This window comes from Rousettus aegyptiacus, unplaced genomic scaffold (assembly GCF_014176215.1).
Source record: "Rousettus aegyptiacus isolate mRouAeg1 unplaced genomic scaffold, mRouAeg1.p scaffold_m13_p_2, whole genome shotgun sequence".
NCBI classification, from domain to species: domain Eukaryota; kingdom Metazoa; phylum Chordata; class Mammalia; order Chiroptera; family Pteropodidae; genus Rousettus; species Rousettus aegyptiacus.
In genome coordinates this window covers 145431960-145449190 of record NW_023416295.1, presented here as the reverse complement: position 1 = coordinate 145449190, position 17231 = coordinate 145431960, and the positions used below count along the sequence as shown (strand labels likewise).

Genomic DNA, 17231 nt, shown 5'->3' with positions numbered 1-17231 from the left:
GCCAACATCTGAGTACACAGTACTTCTAGTTTTCCTATTTCATAAATATAAATTCTTCGTTAAAAGTACTTAAAAAAACAAACATCATTTATAGTAATCCAGAAACTCTTCTTGAAACACTTTCATTTAAAAAAAGGTACATCTTTCTTAATGTCAGAATAACATAAATATTTAAATGGTTTATCTAACAACTCAAAACAAAAAATAGCCTTTGAAGTATCTAATTTTAATAAAAGCGAGCTGTTTAATTTCTAAACATTTGGGTATTTTCTCGCATCTGTTTGTTAATGTTTTCTAGTTTAATTCCATTGTTGCTTGAGAATACCCTTTGTATGTTTTCTTTTAATTTTCCTTCATTCTCTTAGTGAGGTATATTACATTGATTATCATTTGTCTAACCATCTTGCATTTTAGAAATAAATCTTCTACTTAGTCGATAACAGAAAAAAGTGACTTAGTTTTGTTTATTCACTAAAACAAAAGCAATAAGTGAAGCAATTCTAAATAAGAGTGAATTGCAACGGTATTGGGATATTTTTAAATCTTGGAGATCCATTAAATAATTGTATTCAATGAAATAAATTGCAACAATGCTTTTTTAAAAGCCAAGAAGTGAATTACTTCTGGTAGTTATAGTTTCTACAACTAATACCTGATCAGTAAGTGCTGTTGTATGATAGAAAATAGCTACTCTTGGTTTACTTTTCTATTTTTATTAATAATCTAATAACAGGTTCACACAAATATTAATTCTGGTGTGAGCGAGGTTTTGTTACCTAATTGGCTGCAATAAAAAAAAACTCTTGGGAGAATAATGACGATCATATATTTTTTTTGTTAACGTCAAAGTTATGATTGTGCTATGAACAGTAAAAGTGCAATGACATACTTTACGTACTTTGGGTCAAAATATGTCTAGTAATAATTTGTTCTTGGTAGTTTCTTAGAACAATTTCCAAAGAAAAACACAGATGGGAATTTTTTTCAGAAAAAAACATTTATCCTTTAAAGGACAATCTGTTATATGGTATTAGTTATGAGATCTCTTTAGAGAAAGACACAGGAGAAAATTTCAAACCCAGAAATAATATGAGTAAGGCCAAAACCAGACTCAAGGGGGATTTTATGATACACGGTTTCCTTATTATTTGTTTCCTTTATATCCAATGTCTTCATTTGGGATAGGGGAGAGAGAATGGTGACTCCACAAAGTTTAAAATCCGAATTAGCAAAATCCCATTTACTGATAAGTAGCTTTGCCTAAAAAGATAAATATCAATATACTCTATCTCAGAAAAATGTTTCTCATAAAATGTATACAAAACACTTCTATTTGAAAGCATCTAAATAAAGTATTAGCATCTAAAGAAAAAAGACAATATAGACAGTGACCTTCAAGTGGCAGTTTTTGTGAGAACTAAACAAAATTATATACTAAATGACATAATGAAAAATTCTTCAAACTGTATTTCATTTTTCTTACATTCAGTTTTGTCTTAAAAAATCACATATTTTCATAAAATCTAATTGCATTTCTAAACCATTATGTCTCATAAAAATCTTTTTTTTTCTTTTTCATAGTTATTTAAAAGTTTTCAGTATATGGGGTATATAATAATTGATCTATTCTGTCTAATAATAGATTCTTCAACTTTTATAAAACAAGGAACAGTTTTATCCTCCCTCCCCTTTATTTTATCTCTATACACAACTCAGGGACTCAAAGAAGATAATTACAAACAATGCCTGAAGAATGGTTCAGTTAATGTTAATTTATACAACAAACTAATTACTACCAAATGGTAAAAATCACATGTGGAAGTCCCTTTCTCCCACGCACATAACTAAACCAGCAGCCATCTGTCTCAGCTTTGGGAGAGCTCAGGGAGACCCAGAGAAGATAAGGAAAAGGAAGGGTGCAGATGCATTGGCTCCTTCACCTTCCTACAAATTACAAGATTTGATCACCACATCTCTGAACATTAAATGTTTTCAGGAAAAGCAAAAAGTAAATACACAGAAAGAAGTTGTTTCAAACCTGTTTTAATAAAAGCACATGTTGTTCTGGAATTATCATCACACGTTGAAACCTAAATTCAGCAAGTAAATGCTTATTCTGTTTTAGGCACAAACTATACATTTTTTTTAACTGTCATTCCTTATCCATGTACAGTTTGCTACAGAATTTTATGCATACCTGAATCTCCTTAAGGAAGTTAATTTCTGAGTTCCGAAAAGTGTTTTATATTTTTTAACATTAGTAAAATAATCTCACATATTATGACTGTAACTTGAGAGATATTTTCTAAATTACCCTTACTGAAATAAGTTCATACACTTTAACAAATAAAGTGACTGACATTTAATTAGGCTAGAATTATATCAAATGCAGCAAAATAAGGGCGATATTTTTCCTTTAAAATCACAAGATAAATCTTGACATATGCAAAAATCTAAATAAGAATGTTAGAATATTAAAATGCTTTTTATTTTTTTTTAATTAGAAGAATATTCATCTTTGCTCGATCAGGATTTGTGATCTTACCTGATAATCGCACTTGGAGAAATGGGTGCATTAAAAATATAAATAAGATAAGAAAAAAAGTATTAATTCGTAGATGTGTTAAGCTATGTCTTTAATGGCATTTGGAATTCTAAGTAGAGAAAAAGGTGCTTGGCAAATATTTGTTGAGTGAAGAACTGAATGATAAAACTAGAAGTAGTAAAAATAATACTAATTCCTTCTAACATATATACCCTGTGGAATTAAAAATATTTTACACATAGCATGTTCTGATCTCATAGAAGTTGATTCTCTTGAATTGTCCTTAACATACTTGCTGGTAGCTGACCTGATTCAATGATTGACCACATAGCAAACCCTGAAGCAGGCAGGATTGCAGGAAATTTATTCTCTTCCACCATGAGTGGTCCCCTACTGAATGGTGGCAGGCCTTCAATAGCTGAGATTCTAGAAGGCAATTGAAAACATTGTATAACAAAGCAGCAGGACGCAAATTCTTGCAGTGAGGAGACTATGTAAAATTATCTATTTTTAAAGTTATTTCTTGAGATTATTTCATAAAAGTTGACAAAGAACTTCTAGAAAATATTTTTTATTGAAATTCTTCCTCATTGTACATACTTATTTTTTCATTTCCTTTACTGGCTTTTAAACTATCAGAAACAGTTTTCCTTCTGTTTACCAACTTCTAAAGTATAAGTTCTACAAATGTAAATACTGGAAAAAATTAATTCAGAGGCCACTTGTGTTGTGGGGATTCCACATACCTGTCAGGCTTTTTAGCAAACACTGCAGTCCTGCATTTTAATGCTGTATATAGCAAAAGGTAGAAACATATCATTATATACTTTAAAATATTTTTAAAATTATCTTTCCATTTTAGTTCTTTTACCTGTAATATTTTTATACATTTGCGTGATAAGTTTTACTCAGGAATATTCTCATGAAGGATATTTTAAAATAAAAGTGTAATTTTGTTTTTGTCTTTTTAGTTGCTTTTTAAAATAGGTTAGAAATAGGTATAAATTATAAAAGGATTTTCATCCAAAGAGTCTTTAAATTATGTTGTAATATTTTCATTCAAGATAGCTTTATGACTGCCCAAGATTACAACTGGCACCCCTAGTAGAATCAAAGAAATCACTTTAGAGATGTAAAGACCTTGTAATTCTCATAATCTATAAAATAAGGTATGAAGAGTGGTTAGCAACAGGGCTCTTCATCTAGCTTCCAATACCTCTGAGGAGATAGCTTCATATAAGAATACTAGCAATACTTATATTTCACATAAGGATACTAGCAAAACTAACATTAATGTCTGCCTTTCATTATTTGAACAAAGTTATCACTTAAAGCATGTAGATAAATCAATCATAAGCCACAAATTTTACGATAAAAAATTTTATCTTCTATCCCAATGCGGTAGTATTAGAGATTCACAGGAGAGACCAAGAACAAACTTTATTTTTATTTGGATTACTGCTGAACACCTAATCAACACTGAATATAATAAACCTGGTGTATACTAGTTCTATAAGAGTCACTGTTCTTTTGTTCTTTTTCCTCATATTTCTTAATAAAGAGCTGCTCTCCAATTCTGTTTTTTCCTTCTTTTTACATATCGATTTTATACAAACATTGATATAATATCTCTAGATTTTATATCTGGAAAGAACAATAAAACCAATTTAATGTAATAATTTCATTTTCAAATTAAGAAAATGAAGCACTTGCCCAATATTACACAGATGATAGAGCAAAAACTAGCACCCAGGTCTCCATAATTCAATATTTCTTCCATTAAAGTTCCTTAAGGAAGAGAGCTAGAAACCCTAGGGTAGATGCCTTGTTTCAGGTCAGAGAGAACTATTCAACCATTTAATTAACTCATTTGATTAGGAGTCACTGTGCTAGAGACTGAATGATGGGGTGACTGAGACTCCATTCTTGCCCTCTAGGACATGGGTCAGCTGACTTCATTTGTAAAGGGCCAGATAGTAAATATTTTGGGCTTTGTGGGCTGTACTAATCAACCTTACCATGTAACAGTAAACTACATTATGCTACAAGACACTACCTGAATAAGTAAATAAATGAGCACGGCCGTGTTCTAATAAAACTTGAATTGTAGACACATTTGAATTTCATATAATGCTCATGTGTCATAAAATATTATTCTTAACTCATAGGTCATACAAAAGCAGGCAACAACCTAGATTTTGCCTACAGGCCGTAGTTTGCTGACCAATGCTCTAGCAGATCAAAATGTAACAGAGAAGAGAGATACAGACAACATTTCTTAAGGGAGGGAGGATGGGGCAGTTAGAGTTAGCAGAAAATTCCTAGTAGGGGAGAAACTTAAGATAAATATTATGAATAAATGACCATCATCCAGTTGCAAAGTAAGGTAAAAGGCACTGCAACCAGGCATCATGAGCAAAGAAAAGCATGGTAGCTATGAAAAACCACAGGCAATTCAGCATTGCTAGAACAAAAGTCATAAGGAATGATGCAGGGACAAAAAGAATAAAATACTTAGGAATAAATTTAACAAACCATGTGAAGGACCTAAATAATGAAAACTACAAGACTCTATTAAAAGAAATTAAAGACGATACAGAGAAATGGAAAGATAATCCATGTTCTTGGATCGGAAGAATCAACATAGTTAAAATGATCATATTACCTAAACCATTATACAGATTTAATGCAATCCCCATCAAAATCTCATTGGCATTTTTTAAAGAAATAGAACAAAAAATCATCACATTTGTATGGAAGCACAAAAGACCCTGAATTGCCAAAGCCATCCTGAGAAACAAGAATGAGGCTGGAGGCATTGCTCTGCTCGATTTCGAATTATATTACAAAGTGACAGTAATCAAAATGGCATGGTATTGGCAAAACAAACAAACAAACAAAACAAAACAAAAAAAAAACAAAAAAAACCAGACATGTGGACCAGTGGAACAGAATTGAGAGTCCAGAAGCAAACCCATATTTATACAGGTAAATAATTTTTGGCAAAAAAGCCAAAAACATACAGTGGAGAAAGGAAAGCCTCTTCAATAAATGGTGCTGGGAAAATTGGAAGGCCACCTGCAAAAGAATGAAATTAGACTGTTGTCTATCACCACACACCAAAATTAACTCAAGATGGATTAAGGACCTGAATATAAGACCTTAAACAATAAAATGTATAAAAGAAAACATAAGAATGAAACTCAAGGACCTTGGACTTAAAGAGGAGTTTACGAATTTGACCTCAAAGGCAAGGGAAGTAAAAGCAAAAGCAAAAATAAATGAATAGGACTATATCAAACTAAAAGCTTCTGCTCAGCAAAAGAAATCATCAGCAGGGTAAAGAGGCAACCATCTCAATGGGAAAATATATTTGCAAGCGACGCCTCCGATAAAGGCCTAATATCCAAAATATACAAAGAACTCTTATGACTCAATAACAACAACAAAAAAAGAAATGATTGAATCAAAAAATGGGCAGAGGATTTGAACAGACACTTCTCCCTAGAGGACATACAAATGGCCTCCAAACATATGAAAAGATGCTCAACATCGCTAGCTATTAGGGACATGCAAATCAAAACCACAATGAGATATCATCTCACACCTGTTTGAATGGCTATAATCAACAGGACAAGTAATAGCAAATGGTGAAGAGGATGTGAAGAAAAAGGAACCCTCATACACTGCTGGTGGGACTGCAAATTGGTACAGCCACTATGGAAAACAGTATGGAGGTTCCTCAAAAAACTAAGAATTGATCTACCACATAATCCAGCAATTCCACTGCTGGGTATTTACCTCAAACACTTGAAAACTCTTATCCAAATAGATATTTGCACACTGATGTTCATAGCAGCATTATTCACAGTGGCCAGGACATAGAAGCAACCGAAGTATACAATATAATTGTATTACTCAGCCATAAGAAGAGATGAAATACTGCCATTTATGACAACATGGATGGATCTTGAGATAATCATGCTAAGTGAAATAAGCCAGACTGAAAAGGTTGAAAATCACATGATATCACTTATATGTGGGATATAAACCTAAAAGCAACAAATAAACAAGACAAATAGAGACTTAGGGATAGGGACAATGGACTAGTGGTTACCAGAGAGTAGGGGGTGGGGGAGGAGGGAAGAGGAAGACAGGGTAAAGAGGGTCAAATGTAGAGGAGTAGGGGGAGGGTGAAGAGGGTAAAGGGGACCAAATATATGATAGCTGAAGGAAATTGGACTTTGGATGGTAATCACACAATAGAATATATTGATGTCAAACTATAATATACACCTGAAAAATATATAATTGTATTAACCAATGTTACCTCAATAAAAAAAAAAAAAAAAAGAATGATGCAGGGAATGGTAGGAAATCAGAAATGAAGCTAGAGAGTACGACAGGAAGTGAACTCACTGCAGTTGAAGGCTGACTACCCACTCACTTTAATAAAGGTCTGTGGGAGACCCAATAATACATTTGGATGGCACATGCCAACTGAGGCTCTTTCTCTACAGTTGAGAAGAAGTTAAATAAGCCTTTTTCCATACCCCTGAGGCTGCTACACCATAATTTCTTCTCCTTAGGTGAAGAATAAAATATATATATATGGATTGTATTTTATTAACTGCCAGCATTGCATACAAGGATGGCAGAATAAATGTATTAATATTTTGTCCTGTTATATATATGTTATATGTGACACACACTCATGAATATATGTGTGTATGTGTGTGTATGTTAGAATTCAAGCAGTTTTGCTAAAAGTTAAAGTTACAATTATAAATAAACTTTTGATGAGTTTTAGTTAAGCATTTAAATTTTTGATAACAAATCAGTACATGAATCAAGAACTTAAAAAGCTACATGTATTTTAGCTTTTTGAGTCAGTTCGAGGTTAGGTACCCATCATTATCATCATCGTGATTTTGGCTCAATTTTCCAAACATCATTCTGCAGGTACTAAAACAAAAGTTCAAAGATAATACCTTCTATTTTCGTGAGTAAAGGCTAAAGATAGATAAAGGGGAAATAAATACATTATATATCTAGCCTTATTAGCTATATTACCTGGGAAAAGCAATTAGAATACCTTTAGAGCCATAAATTTTTTCGAAAAAAGCTATGGATAGGCAGAAATCAATAACCTGAAAATATCCAGACAAGATAGGATGATTGAAACTACATTAAAAGAAGTTATGTCATAAGACATAGATCCAGTGAATACTGTAACATCTTTTTGCACAAGCACTTAAACAGAATTGGCTAGATGACATAAACAACAAAAATATGTCTTCATATATAAATGTTAATTCAATTGAGAGGATAAATAATTATGTGCATTGATTATAAACATATGGTATAAGGACCCTCCCCCTACTTCCAGAGCCTCCTGTACCTCCTCACTCATAGTTCCTTTCACTATGAAGTTACATGGTTTGTCTCCTCCCCCAAAATCATGAACAACTTAAGGACAGAAGCTTTATCTTTGACTTTTGTACTCTTGCTGACCTTTAAAATAAATAGCACATACTAGGACCTCAATAAATGTTTTCTGTCAACAAGAGAATGTATGAATAGATGAACAAACAAAAAACAAAGGTGTTACAGAGAAAGGAGGTATTTCCTCTTCAAAAGAGGTGTTACACAGGATGTTAACAGGAGTCCAAGGGGATAAAAAAATAAAACACAGAACAGAATGAGGAGTTCTATTCTCTACTGAAATCCTATTTGCATACTTTCTTTCTGTCAGAAATTGTTCTAGGCCAACATTTTTAGTTTAGACATTAAGAGTGAGATAAATGTTCCTAAAATATAACTTATTTACTATATTGTGTGTGTGTTATTCATTCGTTCTAGAGAAATTTTGGAGATCTAACAGTTGGCAAGATTTTATTCTGTGTATGTGAGCATAGATATTGATTAAAAAAAAGATAGAGATTTAATATTTTTTAAAATTCTAAGTCTTCAAAAACAATTATTAGACAATATTTCAGAAGGTTTCGTATTGTTTGGAATTTAGGTACGTCATTTCAGAAAGCAAGATTGTATACTTCTCTAATGTAATATAGTTTGAAACTTGCAAATATTTTTAATTTGAACATTTTATATTTAGAAAACAAAGGGAAAAAAATCCTAGCAATAAAAAATACTTCAAGGTTTACTATGCTTTTTCACTTAACCTTCTTTATTAACTCTTCGTTATAATATTCTTTGAGTGAAAAAAATGTCTAAAACATGTGCAACTTCAATTTACCTTTAGTTCTATTGATTCACTCATAATGATTTCTGTGAGCTGCATGGAGAGAAGACGGAGCGAAACAACGAGGTGGCTGTCCTCCTGCCGCACGGAACAGGAGCAGCTCGACTCAAGCACCGAGGGGGGAAAGCATGAGCACACACGTCTAAGTGCCATCCCTTTTACTTTGCTCCTAGACGGTTTTTTCTCCCTGGAATTTGGAGCTCCATACTGTCAGGTACAAAGGCAGAGGACTGACCTCTCCTACTTACACAGAACTGCTCTCAGTGTCGCAATCTCCCTTGTTATGTGCTTTTCTTCATTTATACATGGTATGTTCACATCGACGAAAAGTATTAAGAGTGCCAGAGCAAAGACAGAAGTAAAAATGTTAGGGTTAAAAAAAAAAAAAAAAAAAGAGTAAGAAAAGAAAACTCCAAAGGGAGGAGGGTGCATTTTGTTCATTTATACGGCTTTCTGTTCTCAAGTTTCCACATGACTAATGTCACACGATGGTTTGCAAATTTTTACAAACAAAGCATAACTTCTCAGAAACCTATGCAACAGAGATTTAATTCATCTTGAAACAGTAAATCAATTCTTATCTATTAACACACTAAATACCAGCATAAGAGCACTGTCCTGTTATAATAAACAGACATGTTCAATTATGGTATGCTTTCCTAGCTTTTGATCTCTTCAGTAATTATATCATGCAATGAGCTGTACATTGATATTATATTAATGTGTGGGGAGGAGAGAACTTAAGTACAAATTAAATCAAGGCTCAGTACTTCAGTTAAACTTACATAAGGCCTGAGAAAAATGGTATGTTTCTTAGAAGAAGGAAAAAAGGTTATTTGTATAATATTTCATTTTCAGTTTTTAATTGAAAAGTTTAGAAATGAAAGATGTCTTAGAAATCTAGTTCCTTTACTGTCCATTCCAAAGTAGATAAAACTGTCTATCATGTTTGTAATCATCTGCACTTGTCATATTAATAGCAATAACAATACTCAAAAAACATTTTGTACAGACAGGTTACGATAAAAAGAGAATGGCAAATAGAAAAACTTCTTCTATAGACAAAACAAAAGGATAAAGTTCAAGAAAATGTTCCTCACCCTTTTGTAGAACTGTCAAACAACTTCTATCGACCAAGAATAGCACACAGTAAACACACCAAACAAAAGGAATGATGAAAGATGTATTTACTTGTTCAAGGCCTTTATTTTTCTTTCTATTTCATATACACCCACACTGAACAGTCTGGATTGTGTTAATAAATAACCAGTAGCAACCTAAGTGAACCGAGGAGGGGTTTCTATGATGCTGTCAGGTACCAGACAGTTGCTTGGCACTGCTGATAAAGTTCTCTACATATGAGTTGAACACCCACATTAAAAAGAGAACACACAGGTTAATGGATGGATTCTTTTATCTATTAGATACAATGAGAGGAAAAAAAGAAACACTGGAAAACAATGGTTTTTTCGGAATTGTCCAACCTTTTCAATTTGGTAAGGAACAAATAAATTTTATGAACCATGTCCTGCCAGAGTAATCTTTTACCAGATAACCTGCTATGGTTACTTGGAAGTTCACTGAAGTATAACTCCAGACTCTTTAACATTGAAGAGTTTTCATTACTTTCTTTTTCAAATTGTTTCCAATGTGGGTTCCATGCATCATTACATATATACGTATAAATCAAATTTGAAGTATTGTGAATGAATTTTATTGTTTCTATTTTCTAAAATAAAAAAAAAGAAGTCCAAATGATATGCATAAATTGGGACTAAAATCCACAAACTTAGTGATCAAGGTGTTAAAAGTTCATCTCATTTATGATACATACACAAACAAGAAAGCTAATATGTTGTGTCACCCTGAGACATTTCAGTATTTTGAGCTTACTTCATAAAAATTTGTTTCCAAATGTCCCACGTCCATTTTCCATAAAGCTATGGGCAAAGGTGAACAGAAATGAAAACAGGTTAAGTCCAATACTCTGAGAGCAGAAGTGAACTTGTATATATAATCTATATATATATGAGTTATCCCTCATAAGTGATTTCTATCTAATGTGTAGATGACCTAGGAAATAGCTATCGAAAAGACAGATGAATAAGTGTTAGCTTTCAATTTCAGGACATAAAAGAAAGGGCATTCATGCTGAATTTCATGCGAGATCTTTTCCTCAGCCATCAAAGTTCATCATTCAAAAATGGGAGTACAGAACAGTCTGGTATTCAAAGTTTATCAACATATAAGATGGACTATCTTAATCAATCCAAATGTCCAGGTCACATGCTCATTCTGTTTGCCCTAGCCTCATTGCTCCCTCATGATCTTGTCCATATTTCTTCTCAACATTAAGGGCAGTTAAGGAGGGCACACTGGGAGTCCTCGAGGTCTCAGAACTCTGGGAGCAGGTGGCAAAGGAAACTCTGAGTGAGCTCTCCACTGACTCTAGGGCTGTCCGTGCCTTCCCCACAAGCAACTCCTATTAAAAAAAAGACCAAGCATCCACTAGAACAAAACCGAGCAGGCCTATTTAATTAGGGCATTTGCTTGATATCCACTTCTTCATGTTAAACACACAGCCACACAGGCCTAGAAAGTCTGATTAATTTTAATATGCACGGTCGTGACAAGTGCCTCAAGGGTAACTGAGCGAAAAACAGCCACACACGTAAACTCACAAAATCCTCCAGCTTGTCTAGCCTGACAAATCAGTTTCAGAAAAATGCTGTGTGTGTTTCCCAGATTAGAGTGTTACTATTCAGTAAGGGCCTGAACCTTTAACGTGAGGGAAAAGAGGCCTCAGAAACAGGTGGCTGGCTCTTCACTCTTGAATAAATGATATCACCAAAAGCTGTGGCACATAAGGAACAAGAGGGCTGGCACACTCCCCTAATGTTTACCGCTAATGTAGTGCCTGGGTCAATGGTGTTTTTTTTTTTTTTTTTTTTTTTTTAAGCGATCCATGTATTGTAACTGAAAGTCAATGACAGTTTTAGGATAAGGATAACAGGGTACCTTACTGAACCGAAGGTTTAGAAAATGTTAGAAACATTTGGGTAAAGAGATATTTGTCACGATTTCTATTTATACAGTTCTCTTAGAGTTGACAAACTGATGTTCGAGCAGGAATGAAACAGGACTCATATTAACAGACAAACAGCCACCTATAAAAAAGAATCCGAGCTTGATCGTTCACACAAAGATAAACATTGAAGACATAATCTTAGATATATGATTACATTTTATTGACAAAAGTATAAGTTCCAGGTAAAAAGAAAAATAGAAACTTTCTTGGGTGAAATATATTCCTTGAGCAGGCAACACTAGGTCTCAACTCGGGGAACTACTACTATGAAGAAGATCCCCAAGGACTGTCCATGAGCCTTTACAATTAAAGAAGTTCTTTCGAGAAAATATAAATTAATTTTCTATAACACTATTGAAATCAACAATATCAAGACGAACCGCTCTTATGGATACCACTCGAAAAGGAGATGACAGTGAACAAGTTTCACTTTAGTATTGTAAAACTGCAAGGCTTCAAATTCAGTGTACTGTGTGCTAAAGTTAAAACACTTATACCTAAAGAAATAGGCTCTACAGCATTTGAGGGTGTCTTCTTGTCCTGACCTTTAAAAAATAAACTCTTTTCTTTATCATCATTTTATGAGTGTCTATTTCCATACAGTGGTGCCTTTGAAAAAGGTGCCTGGAGGTGACACTCTAGCTTGCTCGAGAAGAAGAGACATTTTCCAGTGACAGACAGCACAGATGAACACACAGCCACAATGCATTCGGAGAAGCCTCCAACAGCAGCAGGAGTGTGAGGAACAAAACTTAAAAGGGCTCAATTGAAAAGTACCCTTGTTTGTCCTTCAGTGGAACAGCACTTACAAAGCCTCTTCAACATGTACTTTGTAAAAAGAACAGTGAGGAACTAAACAAAAGCAACTCGAACCTCTGCCAATTAAAGTATCTTTAGGCTTTTCCCCTGATCCGTTCACTTTTTATTTTTCCCACCTCATCAAATGAGGTTTCAAAATAAGAGTGGATTTCAAAGCGTACTTCAATATTCTTAATTTAGTGGAATGCTTTGGGATTTTGGATTTTAGGAAAGCCAATTTCCATAATTCTCTATAAAAATAGTAATTAAAAAGTTGATAAAATTAGGGGGTAATTTGGAATTTCTATTTCAGCTTGTCTGTTAATGTAATATAGTTCAATTTAATTTCTAAAGGGTTGCTCAACAACAGACATTTAAATTAGAAGAACAGGCATTGTGATTTATAATGTAAACTCAAACATCAAACATGCAATGCTTGCAGGAATGTTCGCAAGGCCAAATATCATGCACCAGGGGCCTGTCTGTTCTACAGCATAATTACATATGATGCTGTAGCACACCACTGCTATATCTTCTAGTTCAAGACCCCTAAAATAAATCTGAAAACAAGGAAGAACACTTTTATGTCCATTTAGAGGATTTAATGTTCTGTATGTCAACACATTCATAATAAAAATTGAAAGGCCATTAACACATAATTATAACTGGGGGAAAAAAGCACAAGTAAAGTGACATAGAAGGTGTAGTTGACTAAACTGAATTGTTTTCAATAGATGTGACAGATGCAAACTTCAAAAAGATACATTACACAATAACACCCTACAGATTTTTAAGTTTTAAGAAGATAATTTATAACCAACTATTTACAAATTTCTGTTTCATAAACATCTAGCTATAAATTTAAAAACTGTCCAATCCATTCATATAAATGGTTCAAATGGAGTTAAGTGTACATTTTTTTGATATTTACCACTGCAAATTTGTATTGTACTACATGATATCGAAATAATATCCGCTTCTGTTTTTCCACCTAATAAAACAATCACTCACTTACATTGTGTCTGCTGGAGAGAGAGAGAGAGAAAGAGAGAGAGAGAGAGAGAGAGAGAGAGAGAGAGAGAGAGAGAGAGGAGAGAGAGAAGAAGAAGGAGGAGGAGGAGGAGGAGGAGGAGGAGGAGGAGGAGGAGGAGGAGGAGGAGAAGAGAAGAGAAGAGGGGAGGAGAGAAGAGAAGAGGGAGGATGGGGAGGAGGAAGGAAAGGGAGGGAGGGATGAGAATTGAATTAAAATCCCAGTATTTTCTTCACCCAATGATGGTTCTATGGTCTATAGATGACTCTGAGGGTGATGGCTTGAGGTGTGTCACAATATATACTTTTCCAACTTATTCAATTATTTTTTATTAGTTCTCACGAGAAGAGAACTAATCCTTTCTGTGAAGTCTGTACTGAAAACAATGAATTGTTTCACGTAAAGTAACACTGGGTGACTGGCAACAAGTCGTGCCTTTAGGGTAGTATAATATGAAACCGAGCAAAGATTTTCTGAAGAAGTTTAGAACAAAAGTTCCTGTTGTGTAAATAATGATAAAGTCTAGTTTGAGTAGAAACAAAATTTCACAAATAAATGAAGTTTCTTACACACAAAGAGTACACTCATCACGGCACAACAATTTTGGAGGTGTGGGCGTCATACTCTAAGAAGGAAGAACACTGACAGTTATGGATGCTAAATAAAACCAAGCATATGTAGGTTCTGAAAGGAGAATTACACACACACACACACACACACACACACACACACACATATCAAAAAAGAATAAAAAGAAAAAAATCAAAATAGGGGAGAGAAGGAAGAACAAATAAAACACATATGAGAAAGCTAAAATCTTAGGAAAATTATGAAACTTTTGGCCAGGGGAGCCCTCAGTTATATTTGTCTTCTGCACATATTTACATTATTGTAGAAATAAGAAGATAACAAATGCACAAATTCAATATTAAATGCCTCTCCTAGTTTCATCTTGGTTACATTTTGCTATTTCATCCCTATCAATGTACGGAAATCTTTCTCTTTGAAAAGTAATTCTTCAGGCAGAACCTCGTCTAACTATATTTTATTTAGGGAAATTTATATAAATAAACTTTGAAGCAACTACCTATCCTAGGATTTCTATAAATGTTGCTTTGTTGTTGACTGCATATCCTAAATTTCCTGAATTTTGTAGGTCTGAATCAGAATTTTTCAGTAAATAAAAACGTCCTGGGAAAGCAGCACTGGAAACTATAAGGCCTAAAATAACAATGTTTCCAACCAGCCAAAATGTGATAATGACAATAGCTGGTAAAATTCCAAGTTGGTTATAATTTATACAGTACTTTTGTGTGCATTACCTCATTTGTTTCCTTCAACAACCCTCTGATGGAAGCAGGGTAGTTAGGATTTCCAGGTGAGGGCAGTCTTCATTACATTAATACAATTATAGCAACTTAAATGCAAGTAAATGTGATTTTTTTTTTTACAATGCAAATTGTAAGGTGGATGCTTGCTTTTATGCAAAGAAATCCTTACTTAAAATTAAAAACTACATTTCCCCCAAATGTTGCGAAATAGATAAAATGACATTCACAAACATCGCTAACTACTTATAAGTTATTGGCTCAAAATTGATCAGAGACTGAACTATATAGCTGTTACACCACAATCACATAATATTCACTTGCAGGATCAGGGCTAAAATCCAAACACTGACTCACTGTATAGTTTTTTTTCTTCATCATGAATTAATTTGAAAGTCAGGTAGAAATTATGGACTATGTCTCAAAAAATGCACAAAAACACATATTGTTGCCTTTTTTACATACAATTTCCAGAATTTATAAGCCCTCTGAAGAAACTCATGAATCCTGAGTTTAGAAACTCTGCCTTTGAGGGACCATGTGATGAGTCCTTGGAAAACTATAGGGAAGAGACAAGATGTTGAAAGAAATCAGTTACTTTTCTCTTACCACAGCCCTCCTAAGATGAACTGTGTGGGGGTGGGGGTAGGCCTTGTGCCCCATCTTGAGCCCATCATCAGAAATAAGAATTCTCTCTTCCATGCCAGCTCAATACTCCTAGGAAAGAGTCCTGGTCTCCATTATGTTAAAACACTATTAAAGAATCAATTATAGCTTTGAATTCTGAAAAAAAAAATATTCATAGATCAATCCAATTCACTTCTCACTTTGCCTACAAAAGTGGAGGCGAATTTTTATCTATGGCCACAAATTCATAGATAATGCCAACATATTTCTTTAGAGAAATGTACAATATTAAAGTTATTTAAAAGGTCAATATAAAAATAAACATGTATTTTAGTTTTGCATCTTGGATCTTATAATATCTAGTTTTGTGTCCTAGGACAACACTTGAACCTCCAAGCCACAGAAGGAATTGAAAGTAATGATTTTAAAGATTCCAGAATGACAGGGGTATGTATACAGTGAGAAGGTTGGCGAACACAGGACAAATGAAATAAATAGGTTTGGAGGTTAAGGTAGAGTCTGAGTAGGATATGAAGAAAAGAGGGCAGCAAAAACACAAGAAGACAAATGAAACCCAGTCAGTTTTTTGGAGAGTGAGAGAAGGCAATACAATGTGAATTGGTGGGTTAACTGTCATTCCCCATTAACACAATAACCTACTATGTGCTGAGCTCACTATTAGGAAGCAGAGAGGCACACATAATTGAACCAAGAACTCTTAAATGACATTCATATACTTATTACTGTGGAAAACAGAGCTAAATAAACAATAGTGATAATATGGTAAGAACTAAAAGAGATGAGTTCCTGTTAGCAAGGTAGACTGAGCCGAATTCTGACAAAGGTGTTCAGAGAAGGTGTTGAGTCATAAAAGGTGAATACACATTCATTAGGTAGATAAGTCAGAGAAAGGCATTTAAGACAGAGGAAATAGCATATGAAAAGGCAGAGTAGTATTAAAAATACAGACTATAATAGGACTGCATGCAGTTTGATAAGACAGTATGAGAACATGAACCTTAGTGTTGCAAACAAGGTTAAAAGAGAAGGAAAACAGGTTGGGTCAGATTATATATGCTATGTGTTCACTGCCAAGTATTTTTGTGGAAGATAGTAATTTTGGTCTAATTCTAGTTCTTACATATTACGAGGACATGAGGAAGTTACTAAGCCTCAGTTTTTCATTTTAAGGTAATAAATAATACCAACTCTGAAGTTTTGAATATTAAATGAGGTAACTCACATAACATTTGACAGATAGTCATATATTTAAGGTCTCTCACCTCCTTTCCCTACAATAGCGATGAGGTGACAGACACTGAAACAGTTCAATAATCTTTTCAATAAATATTTTGATTTTTTTAGTATGTGCACTAATATACTCTTAATGAGATTTTAATATACGTGCATAAACTGACAAATATATGGACAATTACAGTAAAGTAAGGGTAATTACAGAGGCAAGTAATAGTTTTTTAAAAGATGAAAAATAACTCTAGCAACTTAGACTTGGATTGGTGAGGAACAGAATTAGAGATAGAGATTAACAA

General features: G+C 33.7%; 1 protein-coding gene across 8 annotated transcripts in view; it reads right to left on the bottom strand.

Moving 5' to 3' along the window:
• Positions 1-17231, bottom strand: part of SOX5 (SRY-box transcription factor 5) — a 660043-nt gene that overhangs the window by 256579 nt on the left and 386233 nt on the right. The window contains exon 1 of one of the 8 annotated variants that reach the window (XM_016119247.2): positions 9911-13707. The exons of the other annotated variants lie outside the window; for them this stretch is intronic. The gene's annotated coding sequence lies outside the window, so the exon portion shown is untranslated. Of the gene's footprint in view, positions 1-9910; positions 13708-17231 lie in introns of those variants that run through there. 8 annotated transcript variants of the gene reach the window in all.